The sequence below is a fragment of the Mustela erminea genome, chromosome 5 (assembly GCF_009829155.1).
Source record: "Mustela erminea isolate mMusErm1 chromosome 5, mMusErm1.Pri, whole genome shotgun sequence".
NCBI classification, from domain to species: Eukaryota; Metazoa; Chordata; class Mammalia; order Carnivora; family Mustelidae; genus Mustela; species Mustela erminea.
In genome coordinates, this window is record NC_045618.1 from 2561088 (window position 1) to 2581133 (window position 20046).

The window sequence follows — 20046 nt, forward strand, 5'->3', positions numbered from 1 at the left end:
CTCCCAACAAGGGAAGGCTGGTGCCCGGGGGGCGCGGGGGGACGTCCAGGAGTCCAGGTCCCTGGGAACGGGGTCAACTCACAGAAGTAGGCCCAACAATCAGAGGGAAAAGAGACCCCTCCCCATTTCTCAGAGAATCAAAACTTTGGAGAAAATTGTCGTAACCCAGAAGCATGCTGTGGGGTGGGAAGAACAGGTATGGATGCGGGTAAGCACACTGAGCACATAGCCCAAGCTCCCTGAACCTCAGTTTCTCTGTCTCTACAATGGGGAAGGTGATCATTACCAGGGCACTGGCCAAGATCGAACAGTTAACGTGTAAAATATCCAGCACATAGTAGGTACCTGTGAATATTAGCGTCTTCTTTCTTCCTTCCTACAACAAAAGTGTCTCCAAGGGCCTCCAAGAGAACATCGGAGGCAACATTCCTACAAACAACTCCTTCAGCTGGACGAAGGCCACAGAGACTGACCACACAGCATGCAGGCTGTCCTTGACCCCAAAGTCAGGGAGTACCGTCCTCTCTTCTGCCTGGCCTGCCCCGGGCCACGTGCTTCCCGCTTCGCTTTGCCTCACTTGCTTTCTGGGTGTTTGCGATCACATCCCGCCTCGCCTGGAACCGCAGGCTCCCAGGGAAGCCTTGGTTGTGAAGCCTGATCACGGCCACCAGAACCAGAGCAGCCTCTCCACACGGACAGGGACATTGAGGCCCTGCAGAAGGGAGGGGCTAGCCAGAGGGACAGGATGCAGACACCTTGACTTCGGGACTCCCTCCAGACAGGGGGTAACTTGGAAGGACTAAGTCCAAGCTTCCCATCGGTCATAGAGTTGGGACAGAGAAGTTCCCAGGAGGAGGAGAGCAGGATCTCAGGGCTGGCTGCCCCTGGAGAGAGGCAGTCTCGCCTGTCACACGTGGGACGTGGTCTAAGCTCCAGCACGCTGAGCCCACGGTGACGGGGACTCTGTTATCCACCCTGGTTGCCCCCCACTCCTACAGTGTCGCGCCATCATGTGCTCGAGAAAAGAGGGGCCCAAATGTCTTGGGCTTCCTGTTCTGGTTTTGGAGAACTTCTCCTTGCTCGTTCCAATTACCTTCCAACCAGGATGTTCCTTCCTCTTTCCAGAGAACCGCAGTGCCAAGAGAAGGCTACGGAAAACCCACCCACCAGAAGGACAGGCCCGACCGCAGCATGGACGGGTCAGCCCAGGAGGTGACCTGACAGTCTCTCCCCTGTGCCTCCACCCCAATAAAACGATAAAAAGAAAAGTAGCCAATTGTCAAACTTTGCATGCAAATTGCCTTCTATTGTCAGCTTTTTTTTTTCTTAATTAGGTAGGTTATGTCTTGTAAGTTCATTGTCAATTACTTCGAAATGAGCTTGATCCAGCCATTTCCGGGAGGCTGAACACAGCAACTCCAGACACTCTCACACCATCACGGTCAAGGCTCTGCCTCCGGTACCCACGTCGCCATCATGGTACCGAACCTCTCCGAGCCAGTTCGCAAACTGCCGAAGTCAGAGGCGAGGGGAAGATGCGGTGAGCACCTCCACTTATCGTAAAACCTGTGTGTAACGGGGCGCCTGGGTGGCTCAGTGGGTTAAGCCTCTGCTTTTGCTTAGGTCATGATCTCAGGGTACTGGGATCGAGCCCCGCATCGGGTTCTCTGCTCAGAGGGGAGCCTGCTTCCTCCTCTCTCTCTGCCTGCCTCTCTGTTTACTTGTGATCTCTCTCTATCAAATAAATAAATTCTTTAAAAAAAAAAAAATACCTGTGTGTACCAACTGAAAGCTGCGTCTCCGAAAGTAGCCTCTAGTTCTGCCGTAAGAGTAAGTATGGCTGATTGCATGTCGGAGTCAGGTAATTGTTACAATTTGACTGATATAAGCTACTGTCCTTTAGCATAAAAATCATCATTAAAAAGCATCCAGGGGGCGCCTGGGTGGCTCAGTTAAGCGTCTGCCTTTGGCTCAGGTCATGATCGCAGAGTCCTGGGATCGAGTTCTGCATCGGGCTCTCTGCTCGGCGGGGAGCCTGCTTCCTCCTCTGACCCTCTCCCCTCTCGTGCTGTTTCTCACTCACTCTCTCTCTCTCAAACAAATTAATAAAATATTTTCAAAAATAATTAAAAATTTAAAAAAATAAATAAAAAGCATCCAGGTTTTAAAAAAAATCGACGCTCTACATGCAACCTGATAGAAGGACTATAAGAGTTGACAGAGAGGTGACCCAAGGTTCCACTGTTGAGGAAGAAAAGAAACAGAGGCAGCCGAGCTGGTGCTCCTGGTGCGTCCTCGGGGAGCAGCGGTCCCCCAGGTGGCGTGATTCTCTTGTGCTCCGAGAGCTGCTCTGTGCAAGGAATCAGGATGGGGTCAAATAATTTTTGTAAAACGCTTTGACGAGGTCTCTACTGCTCTGACAGTGGATAGCAGTTGGGAAATTTCGACTGTTGATGATTCTGCACAAAGCTAAGGGCTGAGGCTTTCCAGAAAACGGGAGTGTGGGAAGGAAACATGGTTGGATGTGAAGTCACAGGGTCTCGGGGCACGGGGCACCCTTGTTTTACCTGGATCCCCTCTTGACTTTACAGAGAGCTGAGATTCGGGAAGATGAGGGGGCTCGCCGGAGGTCGCAAAGACTGAGGCAGCCGTGACCCCCCCCCAGCCCCCATGCGGGTATGACCTCCCCAGGGCGACAGGTAACACATTTGAGAGTTTTAATTTCAGGGTCAGGGCACAGTGCCACCTTCTCTTCTTGGCACCACGAGCGGCCCCAAAAGACAACTCTCCAGATAAATGAGTCTAGCCCCTTTTTATGCACCAGATTTTGTAGCACTTTGGGGATGAAAATATTTCTAAAATAAGCTAGTCTCCCACACCACTGTCCGGAACAGAGAAGGTTGACCATTAAGTCCAGTGGGCAGGACAGTGACCCCCCAGAGATGTCTCTGTCCTAACGCATTAGCAGGTCCTTGACGTGGCAGAAAGGGGCTTTTCAGAGGAAGTTGAGGCTCTGGAGAGGGAGGGTTATCCTGCATGACGTGGGTGGGCCCCGTGTCGTCATCACCAGGACCCCTGGAGCCAGAGGCAGGAGACTTGGGGTGGGAGGAGGACAGGGTGACGGCCACAGCAGTGGGGGTGAAGGGATGATGGGCCCGGGGTCCCCAGAGGAAGCTCTGACCACGCTGGGAGGTCACGCATGGAAGGGAGGTTCCCCCGGCAAAGTGAGAGTTGCCAGGGAGATCATCAAGGCGGAGGAAGCGAGGTGTGCAAAGGCGCTGCCTGGGGGCCACGTGGGACTGATTCCAGGACTCAGCCCCGTGGCCGGTGGGGCCACATGGAGAAGATCAAAACGCCCATCAAAACCCTGCTGGGGGCTGCTCACGCTCTCGCTCACAGGCCCGCTCCATAACGACGACGGACGGTACTCTCCCAGCCATGGGAAAGCAGGAGCATCTTACTTACGGATTTGCATTTTGAGGTGGTCCAGTTGACGTGCAGTAAAGGACAGATGGATGAGGCAGGCAGACAAGTGGGCAGGCCACGCGGAAGAGGGAATGACGGTGGCTTCTTGCAGAAAGCCCGGTGGCCCTGGGGATGGAGATGGCAGGGACAGATTTGAACTAACCCAAGACAGCGTCATGCTCAGACCTGCAACCGGATGGGTGTGGAGATGGGGTGGGGGAGCGTTGGTGGTGGCGGGCGGGGGGAGACAGTGCATCAAGAACGCCTCCAGACCCCTGGTTTGAACAGCTCACTGGGGACAACATCATTTTCAAAGAGCAGTGCTGTACCTGAACAAGGTTGGTCCTATGGGAGGGAAGATGGAGAGAAAGGCTCTGGCCACTTACCATGTATAATTTCCATGTCCGTCAGAATGGTAATGGTCATGGTATGGTCCTGGTGATGGTAATAATAATGGTGATGGTGATGATGATGGTAACGGTAATGCTATGGTACTGGTGATGGTAATGGTCATGGTATGGTCCTGGTGATGGTAGTAATAATAATGGTGATGGTGATGGTGATGGTAATGGTAATGCTATGGTACCGGTGATGATAATGGTCATGGCAATGGCAAGACGGTCTAGGCTCAGGACGGCACATGCTGCAGCATTTATATAGAGGGAACTATATGGAAAGATGAGGAATATTCTCCAGCTATAGAGTTAAATGGGGGTGGAGTATAGCACAGAGTGGACATTGTGGCACCATTTTTACTTTTTAAAAGTGTGTGTGTGTGTGCATTTGTTCAGGTATACAAGGACAGAAACAGGAGAATACAAGATAAACTAGTAACAGTGACTCTCTCTCAGGGAGACAGGAAGCTTTTCCCTGGTATAATTTTGTGCCTCTTGGGTGTTTGGTCATGTGCACATATTAGCTGTTCATTTAAACCGAATTTCAAATGAACCCATGAATAGATGCAAAATGCATTATCTTCCTAAAAGAATGGGAGGCGTGAGGTAACTGCCAGGAAAGCAAACCGAAGAAAAGGGAGTGACAATGTCACACACATTAGAATTCCTGGCGAAAACTGTTAAGCAGATAAAACAGGTTATTATATGCTGGAGAAAGATACATGCAGAATTAATGGATAATTACCTTGAAACCTCATGTACTAATATCATAGCCTGAAGCATATGGAATTTAAAAACTCAAAAATATGACGATATGTTGGCAAAACTAAAATCCCAAAGAGAGACCTAAAGACACCTCTTTAACAGATAGAGCACAGAAATCCAGGAAATAAAGAAATCAGAGAGTAACATTTAAAGTATTATCTACAGGAAATAATGAACTTTGTAACTTATTCTCTATTCGTCTCTTTCAAATAAATGTGGAACATCTACCTTACCCCCCAAGAAAGAAAGAAAGAAAGAAAGAAAAAAGGAGAGAAAGAAAGAAGTTATCTGCTAGGGCAAAATGGAATCTACAATAAATTCCCCAAAGTAAAAAGTAAAAACAGGATTCACTCTCTCCCCTTAGTGCAGCAAAACTAGAAATTAATACTTGGAAAGCCACCACTTGGAAATTTAAAAACCGTCTCTGAGAGAAACCTAAATCGCAATCACACGTTGTTTAGGAAGAAACAGCAACAACGACAGAGTGAAATATTGTGTATCAAAGCCAGCGGGGCCTGACTCAGACTGTGCTCAGCACATCTAACACCTTAAATGCTTCCATTATTTAAAAGCAAGTGACAAAATGAATAAACCCAAATCGAACTCAAGAAGCTCGATGAAAACAAGTGTCCACAGGCAACGCGCACACACATCCTAGAGATGTGCTAAAAGGGTTTTCCCAGGAATTGTTTTGACGGGGAAGGTCAGAAAACCTCCAATGTGCAACAACATGACCAATGAGTTCGATTTCCGAATCATCACCCGGTCACGTCCGACGGAGCCCCTTATGTGGGTGCGAAGGATTCGTTGATGGTTAGGTGGGGACAGTGGCTCAGACACGACACAGACCCCCATTTTTGTCAAATGCTGGGCACCTTGCAAAAATAACACCTCCCTGAAAACAAGAGTCAGAGATTCCCAAGCGAAGTCACTGGTGACATTAGGAGACCTGGTTCTGGCTTCTAACTCTGTTTTAAAGCTACATGACTTGGGAAAAATTAATTTTCCCCCTCGGCCTGGTCTCATCTGAAGGGACTGGTTAAGAGGATCCCTTCAGGATTTATAAAGAACTCCTCAAACTCAACACACACAAAACAGATAACCATATCAAAAAATGGGCAGAAGATATGAACAGACACTTCACCAATGAAGACATACAAATGGCTATCAGACACATGAAAAAATGTTCATCATCACGAGCCATCAGGGAGATTCAAATTAAAACCACATTGAGATACCACCTTACACCAGTTAAAATGGCCAAAATTAGCAAGACAGGAAACAACATGTGTTGGAGAGGATGTGGAGAAAGGGGAACCCTCTTACACTGTTGGTGGGCATGCAAGTTGGTGCAGTCACTTTGGAGAACAGTGTGGAGATTCCTCAAGACATTAAAAATAGAGCTTCCCTATGACCCTGCCATTGCACTCCTGGGTATTTACCCCAAAGATACAGATGTCGTGAAAAGAAGGGCCATCTGTACCCCAATGTTTATAGCAGCAATGGCCACAGTCGCCAAACTATGGAAAGAACCAAGATGCCCTTCAACGGACGAATGGATAAGGAAGATGTGGTCCATGTACACTATGGAGTATTATGCCTCCATCAGAAAGGATGAATACCCAACATTTGTAGCAGCATGGACGGGACTGGAAGAGATTATGCTGAGTGAAATAAGTCAAGCAGAGAGAGTCAATTATCATATGATTTCACTTATTTGTGGAGCATAACAAATAGCATGGTGCACATGGGGAGTTAGGAGAAGGGAGTTGGGGGAAATTGGAAGGGGAGGTGAACCATGAGAGACTATGGACTCTGAAAAACAACCTGAGGGTTTTGAAGGGGTGGGGGGTGGGAGGTTGGGGGAACCAGGTGGTGGGTATTGGGGAGAGCCCGGATTGCATGGAGCACTGGGTGTGGTGCAAAAACAATGAATCCTGTTACGCTGAAAAGAAATTAAAAAAAAAAAAAAAAAGAGGATCCCTCCTAGGTCGAAAATACAATGGTTCTTTTACTCGAGGCGTTCACGATGATAAAACCTTCGTGGGTGTATCCTGTAAGTTCGATCAGAGGACCTGCATTCTGTGTTCCGTGCAAGTCCCCCAGGGAGGGACAAGACCCTGAGCCTTGGCTTGGCGGGACTCCCCTAATCCACTCAGCAACCCGTCTGTCACCTTGCCGCAAAGGCAGAAAGAGAGCGCCCATGAGCCAAGCCACCTCCAGGCTTGTGAGCTTGATTCTGCAGACAAAGCTGAGACAAAACGGAAGATCTGCTCATTTATCGTCACGGTTTTAACGCCCCGTTGGTTCCCCTCCGCAACTTTCAGGTTATTTTCATTCCACCGACAGCAAATGATGGCAGCTTTCCACACGCCCAGCGTGCGAACGAAGAGATTTGCACAACTCTCCGCTCCCTTCACCAGCGGTTCCCCGTCACTCTCTAAGAATAAGCATTTCTAGACTCTTAACTAAAGCTCCTAAGGCACAAACCATGCTGGATCGGTTTGTTTTTGTTTTTGTTTTTGTTTTTCTTCTGTTATCCTTTTCCCTCCTTTTTTTCCTCCATTTCCTCACTTGTTGGCTCAAGATCCAGATTTCAGTTTCGGGCGTCTCCACGTGCTGCTGTGCCCCGAGGGGACAGTTTCGCCCGGACTCTAGGAGCGCAGGAAAGTCAGGGTGCGTCCCGCCGGGGCAGCAGAGGCCTTCTTTCCTCCAGGACCTTCACTACGTGCGGGGACTGGGCGTCGGAGGCCGGGCGCTGCGTCCCATCTGCAGCACGGGACCTCACACAAGTCACGGCTACCCCAGCCTGAGTTGTGCGTCTGTTATGAAACGCAGAAAGGAGGCAAAGCGGGAGGGAACCTGCTCCAGGATCGGCAGCTGGAAATCCCCCGACTGGGGAAGGGCTCTGTCCCTGCAGACTTGTCTGCAGGTCACTCGTTTACACGGTGACCCAGCTTTGTCATCTTTATCACCATCGGGACCAAGTGTGCATGAAGTAAGTACCCCGTGTGCATGAACAGAACCTCCCCTTGTCCCCGGAGTTGGGGTACACCTCCATGCCCGATGGACGTGAGCTCCCGGGAACCTCCTTCCTTCCTCCCATGCCCTGGGACATGAGGACTTCCCTGACTCATCCCCCCACCAGGATCCGACCCCAAACAGAAGAAGTGCCTAGCACTGTGCACACAACTCAACGTGCCTTCTGATAATGATGTATTTCAGTGTCCATCCTTGGCAACTGACCATGGGGTCGCTGAGGGCAAGAATCAACAACGCATGGGCCAGGTAGGAGTGCAGGACACGCGTGACCTGGGCCGGGTGCCCGACCTGCAGGCCTCCCCACTGAGAAACGCAGGGCTCAGTGGGAGGGACACGCCTCAGGCTGGGAGCAGACAGCGTGGTTTTGTGGGAGAGACGAGTCAGGCGGAGTCCACCCCGACGAGGAGACCAGGAGAGGGGTTCGGGGAAGGATTTGCTTCTCTCAGGGCCTGCCCTCCCCAGCCAGAGTTGAGCGGGACCAGTATCACGGGCGGGTATAGCCAAGATGCAGCCGAGGTCCCCTTTCCCCACAAAATGGAGGGAAATTGTTATAGAACCGCACATCATGAGGCTTCTGGAAAGTGGAAGATACTGGGGAAGCTTGGGAGGCTCCGACCCCAGGACCACCTCCCCGCCGGACGCCGGCTGCGTGTGGCCTGTCTAGGCTGGTCACCACGTGGACCCAACTGGACACGGCTCCTCGTCTAGTTTCACCCCTCCTCCCACTCAAGACCACAGCCGCCCTCCACACAGCACAAGTCCACAGGCAAAGGTGGCCAAGGATCTGGCGGGGACACCGGAGATGTGCTCGGTGACACGGGCACCTCAGACCGTGCTGTCAGATCTCCTGCTCGGCCCCTTCTGTGAATGCTCCGCCAGGCCCCCGAGGACACCAAGCCACATCTGACTTCTCACACGGGCTCGTCCTGGCCCCTTCCACGGGGTCTCCCTCCCTCCTCGTGGACCTTTCTGCTCTCAGCCCACACCGACCCTCCCATCCCCCAGAACCACGGTCCAGAAAGCTGCGGTTCTCCGGCCTTCCTTCTGTGGGTTGAGCCCCTTCGGCCTCCCCACGGCCCATCACAGACGGTCCTGAGCAGAGGAAGACGTGTGTGGCCCCCGCAGTCCTTTGTGACCGAGGGCGCCTGCAGAAGGGCGGCCTCCTGGCCCGGGGGTGAGCCGGGCAAGGGCACGGTCCACGCAGGGCTCACCTCCTGAGGCTTGGACGTCGCGTCGGGAGCGTGTTCCCAGCAAACACGGCGCAGGGCAGGGACCTTTCCTTCGTCTTCCTGAGCTCCCTGGACGTGGGACAGTGAGGCCTTGAGGTCCCTCTTTTTCTAGGCTCTGTCAGTTTTCTTAAGGCCGGGCGGGGAGCAGGGGGGCAAGGTCCCTGGGACTGCTTCAAACAAGGGAGGACCGCAGGGAATTGAGAACAAAGTTGGCTTTCCTGCTTGCTTGTCTGTGGGAGTGAAAATAACATCTCAAAATCTCATCACGAGGCCTTGGCTGAGCAGAAAAGTCTGCCTTCGGCCTCAGGCCCAACGCTGAGCCCAGCGGCAGCCCCTGCAGGGTGCGGCGGGAAAGAGGGGCCTCGGGCCACAGAGCGGGGCTCTCTGCCCTCCACATGCCTCTCTGCTCCGGGGCCTCGCACTTAAGCGCAGACTTCTGCATCAACCACTCCACCTCGTTTGGGGTTGAATCCGTTTTCTAAGCTCGTGTAGTGTTTTCAGTATGATTCCACAGTGTCTTGGCACAGGAAAGACCATGATGTCATATTTGAACTATTCATTATGGATCTAATATGTGAGGGGAAATGGCCAATTCTTTTCTGGCTCCGTGTGTGATGACAGTATGAACATTCTCTAACCAGTTAAGAGTAAATCAAAACGCAAAAGACCTATCATTTCCCAAAGAGGCCTGCAGCCGACAGCCCCCATAAATTAGGAGTTGCCTCCTTGGAGGTTGTATAAACTCGGTAATTGTTTTTAGGAGAGGTAACTGGGATCAGATCAAAGGGCCCTACTGACAGAACAGAGGCAACGAGATGTCGGATGAGGAGAACCGAACCCGGCTCGGAGATGTTGACCCCGGATGTATCCTCACAGGGGCGGGGGGGGGGGGGAGGAGAGACGCCACAGGGAGGGAGAAGCCGGGCCGTCTTCCATGTGGGCTCTTTCACAAACGGGTCCCTCGAGTCGCAGACGCTCGGTCCTGGAAGAAACTGAGGCCCAGAGATGTGAGGTAACTCAGCCCAATCTCACTGGTGCGTTGTGCCAGCACGAGGGTGAGGGAGCCGCCTTCCAGCGGCCCGTCTCGGGCGAGCTCTTCACCTTCTGCGTGAGTCCGTGGAGCTGCTTGTCTCAGGAGTGCGTAGACCCGGGCTGGCCTGCCTCGTTTCTACTGTGACTTCTGTAAGAGAGCTGCCTGTTGGAGATCAGCTTGGGCCTGGGCTTTCTGCCACCACTAACACCACCCCAGGAGAGAATTAGCCCTCAGGAGCAGGGAGGGGCTGCGGAAGGTTCCGGAACGCTGGATCAGAAGGTCGGGCTCCGAGCTCAGACCTCCAGGCCCGGTGGTCCATGAGGCCCGGACCCCTTCTCGAGATGAAGGAGCCCGTCACACCCACCCAGTCTGTCCCGCAGAGTCAAGGGGGAGTTGGGCAAGATGATAAAGGAGAGACCGGGAGCCTCCCTGCAGTGGACGCTGCCCTCTCTGAGCCCAGCATCGGGGCCTCAAACTCCAGGAAACACATGCACGGGTTGGGGGGGGGGGGTCCCAGCTCACTCAGGTTCAAAACCACCACGGAAGGCAAAGTCCACATGGCGTCAACTTTCACCTTGCCGGCCTCAGCCGAACAGACCTAACCCATCTAACTCATTTTCTTAGGGTTGGAACGGGCTGGGGTCTCCCTCGCGGGGCCCCGGCTGCAGAGTTAGCTGGTATTTTTGGGGTATATGTCATCCAAAAACATTCACATCTTCAAAGACCAGAATCACACCCAGAGAGCTGAGAGGCTCAGAGGCCCAGACCTTGGAGACCAGACGGCCAGAGAGGCTGGACGAGTCGCCTTTCTCATCCCGGGGATGCAGGGAAGGAGCTCATTCAGAGAAGGATGGGCAAAGTTCCCTCCAGCACAGACTCTCTCCTCCCCTTCCGCTCTCCCCTCCCCGTGCTCCTGAGGCTACAACTAAGCTAGCATGTGGGAAGGGCCGGGTCTGAACAAAAGGGGGAGCTCGGGACCGTCTCAGCAGATCATTCCCTCCACCACGCTGACCACTGAGGTCCCTCGGGCCCCAGATTGTGCACCGCGGACGGGGTTCACCAGTGGGGCCAGACCTCACTGGCCTTGCCTGGGATCCTGTTTGCCTTTGCAGACAGCAGGGACCCTCCTGCCTCAGACCCCACAAGAGTCCCAATATAGAGCTTATATAATGCTCTTGGCAAAGGACAGACAGTCATGTATTATTGGCAATGACAGAGGCCCTTCTCTTATTTCCTTGGCTCTACAGACCTAGGTTATCTAGCCTGGGGAAAGTTCCTCCCCTTTCCAGGGTCCGTAAATTGGGAAAATTGGCCTAGAGGAGCTCTAAGCATCTCTCCTCTCTGCGAAGGCTCCGGAATCTCCTTAAAGCCTCACTCCGCAGCCCCAGATTCAAAAATACAGGAAAGAGACATGGTCGGATCCGAAGTCCAAAGGGAGGGGTTTGGGGAGCTGCATCACTCTGGAATGCCGGGTCCCCGGTTTATTGTATTTAACAAGTACTTAGGCAGCACCAATACCGTCGGACATTGTTCTAAGGGCTCTGCAAGTTGTCTTTCTCTTGGTCCTGGCTGCAGCCCCGTGACAAAGACGCCATCATGGTACCCACTTTACAGACAAGAAAGCTGAGGCACAAAGAAATGAAGAAACTTGCCTAAGAGCCAACGGCCAATAAGCAATGGCTCCTTCACATATTTGCTCAGAGTTTAATGTGACTCACATTCCCACCGACGGCGAGCGATGGGAAGCAACCTCTCCGGGGAGCAGCACTAAGAAGACTGGGAAGGATGCCCAGGCGTCCCGACCCTCCGGCCCCTGCTTTCCCTGCTTCCACAACATTTCTCACAGCGCTGGCTTCCAGAAGACATTAATAGGTGTTTTGCCAAGATATGAAAAGGAGATGTGGGCGGGGCTTAACGTTTAGCAGGTCCCTTTGCTGTAAGTTTTTTCAGAGCCTTTACTCTGAATAATACTATCAATTCATCAATCATTGATAATTAGCTAACTAATCATCGATTATTTTATTTGTTGTTATATAACTACTAATCAATTATTAGTTACATAACAAATAACAGTGATTATACAATTATTAATTAGCAGTTACTAGTGTTATTGATTAATTAATGATTAGTAATAATTAATATCATGAATTCATTATTATTAACACCACTAAGACTTTTTACCCTAAGAATCATTATGAATCTCCCAGGAAGGTGGCAGAATGCAACTTCTGTCAAACATGTTTGACAATGGACCCTGTTCTCAAGGAGTGTCCCAGGGGATGAAAGCTCCCACACCTGCAGACCATCCACTTCCCCCCACTAAACTCAGGCATCACATCATCCTCCCCTTTCCTGAACACAGCTAACTTGCCCCTTCATTGCTGTGCGTGGACATACCTGTCTCCCCTCCACTGCTAGGGGATATGCTCCTTCCGATAGAACCATCTCTCGTTTATTGGTAATCTTCACAGTAACGAGCGCAATGTCTTGCTCATAGTAGATGCTCGCGTGTTTGTTGAAGGGATGAACGAATGAATGAATATGTTAAAAATCATTTCCATATGAGAACAACAGAAAACTGCGTCCCAAGAAAAGAAAGAAAATTAAAACTGGGAGCATTCGTTGGGGGTTGGATTTCTAGGGTAACCATACTGCGGAAAACAGCGAAGACCAGAAGAAAAGGCTGGTTCTCCCATGAGAGTTACTTCAATGGCAACAGAAAGGGGAAAGAGAAAAGCAAGAGAAGCTGCAACATTACCCAACTTTTAGAACCGGGGGCACACCGAAGACACGCCTGCCTGAGCCTGACATTTTACAGGTGAGGAAACTGAGGCCCAGAGATACATAGTGACATCCCCCAGGCCAAAAAACTATCATCCCCGGACTTTAATAATGCTATCGAGGCTGGAAACCCAAAGAATCGTGCAAAGCTGACCTCCTGAAATTATTTCTAAGGAAATGGCATTACAGGTAGGCAGGGGGAAAAAATCAGTCGATTCAGTAGATTCTCCTACTATTTGGAAATAGCAACTTTGCTGTCAGTCTTGAGCTGAGCTCCCGGCACCCTCCCTTACCCCGTCCCTTCTCCCGAGCTCAGATCCAGGCTGTCTAACAAGACAGTGGCCCCTGGATGCTAAACCCGGGGTTTCCACTCATCATACCAAGCCCGCAAAGCATAAGGCTCTCAGGACAGAGAATGTGCAATTTCCGTGGCTTGCCTGTCCGTGGGCCGGCTCGATAGATCCTTTCTAACATCAATCTTGGTAAGAGTTGAAGTACAACTCGTGTTTTTTATTCAGGTCTAAAATAAATGAGCAGCAGCTGATTTCCTCGGCCTGGCACAAAACCGCAGTCATGAAAGATGAAAAGGAATGAAAGCCATTGGGCCAGAAGTTTTTTATGGTTTCCTGTGAAATATCACATTCCCTCGGCCTGTCCCGGAGCTCACGCCCCACTCCCTGCAAGAGACCTCGGTCGGACACGGGCCGCCGCTCAGATCCGGGGCCTTGTCTAAACCCTACACACAGGGGACAGCTCTCCTCGAGTTCTTGTAAGGTCAAGGGTATTTGTTTGTAGATAGGAATGTCTGCTGGGAACAGGCTACAAACAAGTGGGAGTTCCCACACTCTTGTTTTTTTGGAAAAAGTCATAAATGCTGCACCAACTCTGCTGAATTTAACAAGCTATTTCAACACCTATCTGAAGAGTTTGGGCACGCTTTTATGGCTCCGTGGAGGGATGACCTACAGGGCAGATCTGGACCAAAATAGAGAGAAGGGTCACATGGGGAAAAAAAAAAAAATCTAGATCTTTATAAGCAAGAACAAAGGGCAAGTAGAATTTCTAATGTCCCCCGAATAGAAGAGGCAGGGTCTGCATTTCATTAAATACTCTTATCTATATTAAATACTTCCGCTCAGCTTATCTTACTCCATCCGCACAAGGCCGGCCTTGGTAGCTAACAGTAGTTGTCCTGGGGTACAGCTGCCAAGACTCAGGGAAGTTAAAGAAAGCACCCGAGATTACCCTGGGGCGGACAGGGTCAGGTTTAGGACAAGCCTGGACTTACTTCTCTGTCCTGTCAATCTCCACAACACTGGGCAGGGCCTCCTGACTTGTACAGGGCGCTGATGAGATCCTGCCACACTTAAACACGCCAGCCCAGTGCCCTGTGAGGGGCAGAGACGTAATTCTCCCCTGGGGCTTCCAACCGAGGAGAAGCTAATCCTGGCTTGGCAGGGGCGCTGTCGCCCTGTGGGGGAGTGACCGTAAGGTGCGCCGTGGTCACCGTAGAAGAACCATAGGACAGAAGCGGGCAGCTCCTGCGGCACGCGGTTCCACTCAAATTCATTGTAAGCGACTATTTTAGCAGTGGAGTGTGGCTCTGATTAACTGCCATTGCTCTGTCCAGACGTGGAATCAAAATGTAGAGAAAAACAGCCCCGCGCAATTTAATCATTTCCATGAACGCCGGAAGCATTCAGCTTCCGGCAACCGGCGTTCAGTCCATCCTTGACCGGCTCCCACACAAAACTAGAAAACAGTCCTGCAGGCGGCATCTGTCGGGGGGGCAGGCGCAGCTCTTGGGGAACCAAGTAAGACATGAAAACATGAAAGCGGGAGCCCAGTTCCTTCCCCAGCATGAATGGGAGGAAGGAGGCAAGTCTAAGGAGACCAAAGCCGAGGCTCCCCTTCCTCCAGGTGGGAAGCCTGGGTTCTCGAAGCTTCGGATCAGGGGCCATCTGTGGGTGCGTATTAGCATAAGCACGTTTCAAAGAAGTAAGAACCCTACAGCTTGAAATGAATATCATTATTTTATATAAATATTTCACACATACATAAATATATGTAGTTTATATATTAAATAACATTATATATCATCATTCTATATATACATATATTTTATATGTTATTTTGTGTATAGGTAGTTTCAGAAAACAAAATCACTTCCCATGTAAGCGATGACATGCCTTCAATGTTAAGAGACAAACCAGTATCAGAATTCTGAAATGCGGGTTGGGGGGAGTCTTAGAAAAGGTGAATTGGGGCACCTGGGTGGCTCAGTGGGTTAAGCCGCTGCCTTCGACTCAAGTCATGATCTCGGGGTCCTGGGATCGAGTCCCGCATCGGGCTCTTTGCTCAGCAGGGAGCCTGCTTCCTCCTCTCTCTCTCTCTGCCTGCCTCTCTGCCTACTTGTGATCTCTCTCTGTCAAATAAATAAATAAGTCTTTAAAAAAAAAAAAAAGAAAAGAAAAGGTGAAATGGCCTGGGCTTCTTTGGTAGACGGGTGAGGAAGGGGGGAGGAGGAACTCAGCAGGGGGAGCGGGCTTACTCACTGTCACGCAGCTTGTACGAACCTGGGGTGCAAACCCGACTGTACCGATTCCCAAGTCGGGACTCTTTCTGCGCATTCCACACACTGCCTTCAGCCTCTCGGACAACGAGGCCTCCGGCACCAACCGGAGTCCTTAGGACCTCGTGCCCTCCAGAGCAGACCACCACCACGGGGACCGGCATCACGACAGGGCCGTTAAGCCCTAGACCGCGCCTGCGTTTGCCCCCTTCTTCCTGCCTGTGTGCTGAGGTCTCACTGCGCCGGCCGCCTGGACCCCCCAGCACGTCTAAAGCTAGATGCTTTAGTTTTGTTTTGCGGAGGCAACAGACCAGGATTCTCAGTAGAACGGCACTTTTTTATATTGGGGCCACATCATTCTTTGTCGTGGGGGCCTGTCCTGTGCGCAGTGGGGGCTCAGCAACAACCCTGTCCTCTCCCTGCCAGAGGCCAGCGGACCACCCTGCATCGCGACCACCAAGAGTGTCTTCACAAGGTCCCCAGCGTCCCCAGGGAAGGGGTAGAAGATCCCCTTTGAGAGGCACCACCATAGGCCTTAACTGGTCTACCTGATCAGGCTCTTCTGGACTTAAAATTCTTTCCCAGGCATCTCTTCGGCATCTTGTTTGGCTTTCGGGGCACTGCCCTGCCTCTGGCCCCATCACAAATGGGAAAGAAAAAGGAGGGAGAAGCAGATGCCAGCTGTGCTCTCAGTCCCTGTGACCATATTCTCCAGGAAGATAGGGGGCGGGGCGGGGGGAGAGGTTCTTCCCTCTTCCCGTCGAGTATTTTGTCAACAACAGCACATTACCTGGTGCGTCGATGGTTGTAACCCACTTGGGAAAGGCCGACCTGTGGCTATCACAGCGTGACTCTCACGGCTTCTGAAGACAATCTAGCTTTCATGTCTCCAACATAATCTTCGTGACACAATCAGGCGCGCGTAACCAGCTTTTAAAAGCGGGAGGCGCCTGGGTGGCTCAGTGGGTTAAGCCGCTGCCTTCGGCTCAGGTCATGATCTCAGGGTCCTGGGATCAAGTCCCGCATCGGACTCTCTGCTCAGCAGGGAGCCTGCTTCCTCCTCTCTCTCTGCCTGCCTCTCTGCCTGCTTGTGATCTCTCTCTGTCAAATAAATAAAGTCTTAAAAAAAAAAAAAAAAAAAGCCGGAGGCGAAGCTTTCCCAGCGAGGTACCCTGCCAGTTACATGGACTTGAGTTCACGTGTGTCTCCTGCCTCCCACTTCTACCTTCAGGGACTCAACCAGTCTACGCAGCAGCGGAGTCTAACCTTAAATGGAAGGCAGAGTCTCGGAGGCCGATTTAGAACCTGGAGAGTTAAAATTCTCTTAGGACAGGATTTGAGATCCCCACCGAGTTCTCATTTCCTGCCTTTTAAGCGAATCTCTGAAGCATGGATTTAGGAATAAGTCTAAATAGTCTTCGGATAATTTTAATGATTATTGGTTTGTATTATCTTTCTCGTCAACTGCCTAGAGGCACACGGCGTGTTGTCAGACTCTACGGTAAGACTAAGCCAGCGTGGGAGACATCGGAGATCAAGGTGAAAAAGAGAAGCCTGCCCGGGCTGTGCGTCTGCTGCATTCTTGTTCGTGGCCACCCAAATTACCCCACAAGATTATAAAGAAGGGACAGCCGAGGTGCAAATACAGTGTGGGAAGAGTGTTTTTATTCAGCAATGAAGAAAAATAAATTCTTGACCCATATGTTCCTTCATTCGTCCATTGACTATTCATTATAAAAGTATTGATTAATGGGACGCCTGGGTGGCTCAGTTGGTTAAGCAGCTGCCTTCAGCTCAGGTCATGATCCCAGCGTCCTGGGATCAAGTCCCGCATCGGGCTCCTTGCTCGGCGGGGAGCCTGCTTCTCCCTCTGCCTCTGCCTGCCATTCTGTCTGCCTGTGCTCGCTCTCTCCCCTCTCTCTCTCTGATAAATAAATAAAATCTAAAAAAAAAAAAAATTATAAATAAAAGTATTGATTAAGCTGCTACTTTGGGCCAGGCAGGAACAGGGGAGGTAAAAGAAGCAATTCAGACAGGACGGCAGAGAGCCTACGCCAAGCGGGAGAAACAGACAATTAAGAAGCCCTGGTGAGTCAAGTGGTCATCACAATGAGAAAAACAGATGCCATGTTGTGCATTAAAAGGCATTCACCTTCCAGGGCAAGTGCCGAAGGGCAGGACGGTCCTGTGGAGCAGCGATCTTTAGGTTGGCGCTGGAAGGGAGAGTGGCCTGGACAGTGTAGGGTTCCAGTAGAGAGACCTTAAGCCACAGACGGTTGGAGGTTGACAGGAACGGAGAAACATGCAAACAGGATGTCTACGTTTTAAATACGGGAAGTTTGAGGTTCGGAGCAGACGTGGCCCTGTAGGTCACCCGCAGACCTAGAACCTAACCATCAACCCAACTGTCTTGACTCCCCCCCCCCCAGGGTGTGCTTCCTCGCAGCCCGAATGACGGGCTCGCAGATTCCTTCTGATGCAAGCGTTCCTGCCTTCATTTAACTATTTAGGGACGACCTCTGTGGGTCCCTGATGATAAGAAATGGGACCGATCGTAGGCTCTGCCTCCAAGGACCTTGTAGCAAGTCATTATCATCAAATATAATATCAAAGATAAAAACAGTTTTGCTAAGTACAAGAAGAGGGGTGTGACACCGCACGTTGGGGGGCAGGTGAGAAGCAGGGACCCTCATTCCTTGTTGGTGGGAATGCAAATGGCCATTTGGTGCTCCTTCGTACTGACCCCGAAGAGCTGAAAATTTCGGTCCACACAAAAAGCTGCCCACGGGTGTTTACAGCAACTTTAGTCATCATCACCGAAACCTGGAAGCCACCAAGATGTCCTTCTGCAGGTGAGCCAGTCAGCGCACTGCAACGCACCCAGTCAGCAGAGCGCCACTCAGCACTAAAAAGAAACACGTAGCCAGCCACAAAATGCCACGGGGGAACCTCGAATGCATGTTACCGAGTGAGGGAGGACAGTCCGGAAAGGCCACCTACTGTGTGAGCCCACCTACAGGACACTCTGGAAAAGAGAAACCTGTGGAGCCAGTGAAAAGATGGGCAGTGACGGGGAGGAGAAGAAGAGATGCACGGGGCACAGAAGAGTTCAGCGTGAGAGGTTTCTGCAGGACACGACCGGACTGGACTCCGGTCGCTGCGCATCTGTCAAAACTCAGAGAACGTCCGTCGGCGAGACGGAGCCCTGGCAGAAACTGTGGAGCTCGGGGGATGATGACGTCCCCGCAGCCACAACTCCGCAGGGTGTCTTCCTCGGCCACAGGGTCCGAGGTGAGCAGAGCCGTCCAGGCCCAGGCCCGGCGGGCTGAAGGCTCGTCAGTCCTAGCCCCACCCCACCCCCCAGGAGTGAGGCAGCACATGCGCTCTCACGAGGCGGGAGAGACCGAGCAAGAGGCCTCACCTAGGTGCGCGGGGACTCTGGGGGTGCAGGGCTTGCCGGGGCAGCCACCGGCCCAGCTGCACACCTGCTAATGGGGAAACTGGATTTGGGAGGACGGTTTGTGATCTCCAGCACCAAAGGGGGTTTCCATCACATTAAAAAAAAAATGTAGGACCTCACAGTCTTAGATAACCCCAGACCCAGCCCCTCAGTCGTGACGATTTCCTGCGCACAGCACGCTCCCCGGAGCGCCAGGCCGGCCGCTACGCGCCTCCGAGCTGGGTCTGCCCAGACCTGGGAAGGCAGGAGGAAGAGTCGGACGGAGGCCGGACAGGGAGCCCCAGAGATCATGGAGCCCAATCGGCTGGACTCTTCAGAGAGGGAAGCTGACTGCGGGAGAAGCTAAGTCGCCCATCCAAGCCAGCTCCGGGCATAACGCGGGGAAAAGTCTCCTCCTGTGTGCAACGCTGACCTTCTGCTCTTTCCTTACCTGCCTCCCTCCCTTACCTCAAGGAAGGTCAGTAAAGCAACATCCAGCACCAGCACCTTTCAGGAGGACAGCTGGGTTCACTTGGGGAAAAGGTCTTGGCGAGTGGAGTCGAAGATTAAGGGGTCTGAGTGGGCCCTCAACTGCCCGGTGGCAGGAGAGCCGTGCCTTAGTGATGCAGAGCAGGACGCAGAGGGGTGGGCAGGAGCAGAGCCAGAGAGGAGGAAGGTGAGGAGCCCATCGAGAACCCCTCCCCGCTGCGCACGCCTGCTCCACGCACCCCAAAGTGACCCAGAGACCACCAGGAACCTCTGCCTGCTGCCCGCAGCCGCTCCGGGGCCACCTCCTCCATGGACAGGGCCGAGAGCTTTCAGGGCACCCATCTCCAGCCGCCGGGAACGCACCCCTGGAGTGACTCTGATGTCTCCCTGGGCACAGGGAGACGAGGCGCCTGCCAGGGTGCAGAGCGGGCGGTGGGCGCATGTTCCCGCAGAATCGGGCTCTGTGTTTCCTTTCACACCGCGTCCTGTACTCCTCAAACTCCTTACCTGCCTCCGTGTCCTAGCTGAGAAATGGGTACAGCAAATATATCATCCTATTTCTTGGGTTGGGTAGGAAATGGGGGCCGTCTGCTGAGAACTTCCTGAGCTCCCTTCCCCTCAGCCCTCCAGCAGCACGTCGACTCCCACCCTTACTGCTTCCCTGGGTCACAGTGAGCTGCTCTGGCTGGGCAGACGGCGTCCCCTGTGCTCGGACCCACGGCTCCTCGCCCTCCCTCTTTCTTCCCCTCCCCGCTTCTTCCTCCCCCTCTTTCTTCCCTCTCCTCCCCCTCCCCACCCCGTCCTGTCCCTCAGGACTGCCGGCAGCCTCGCCACCA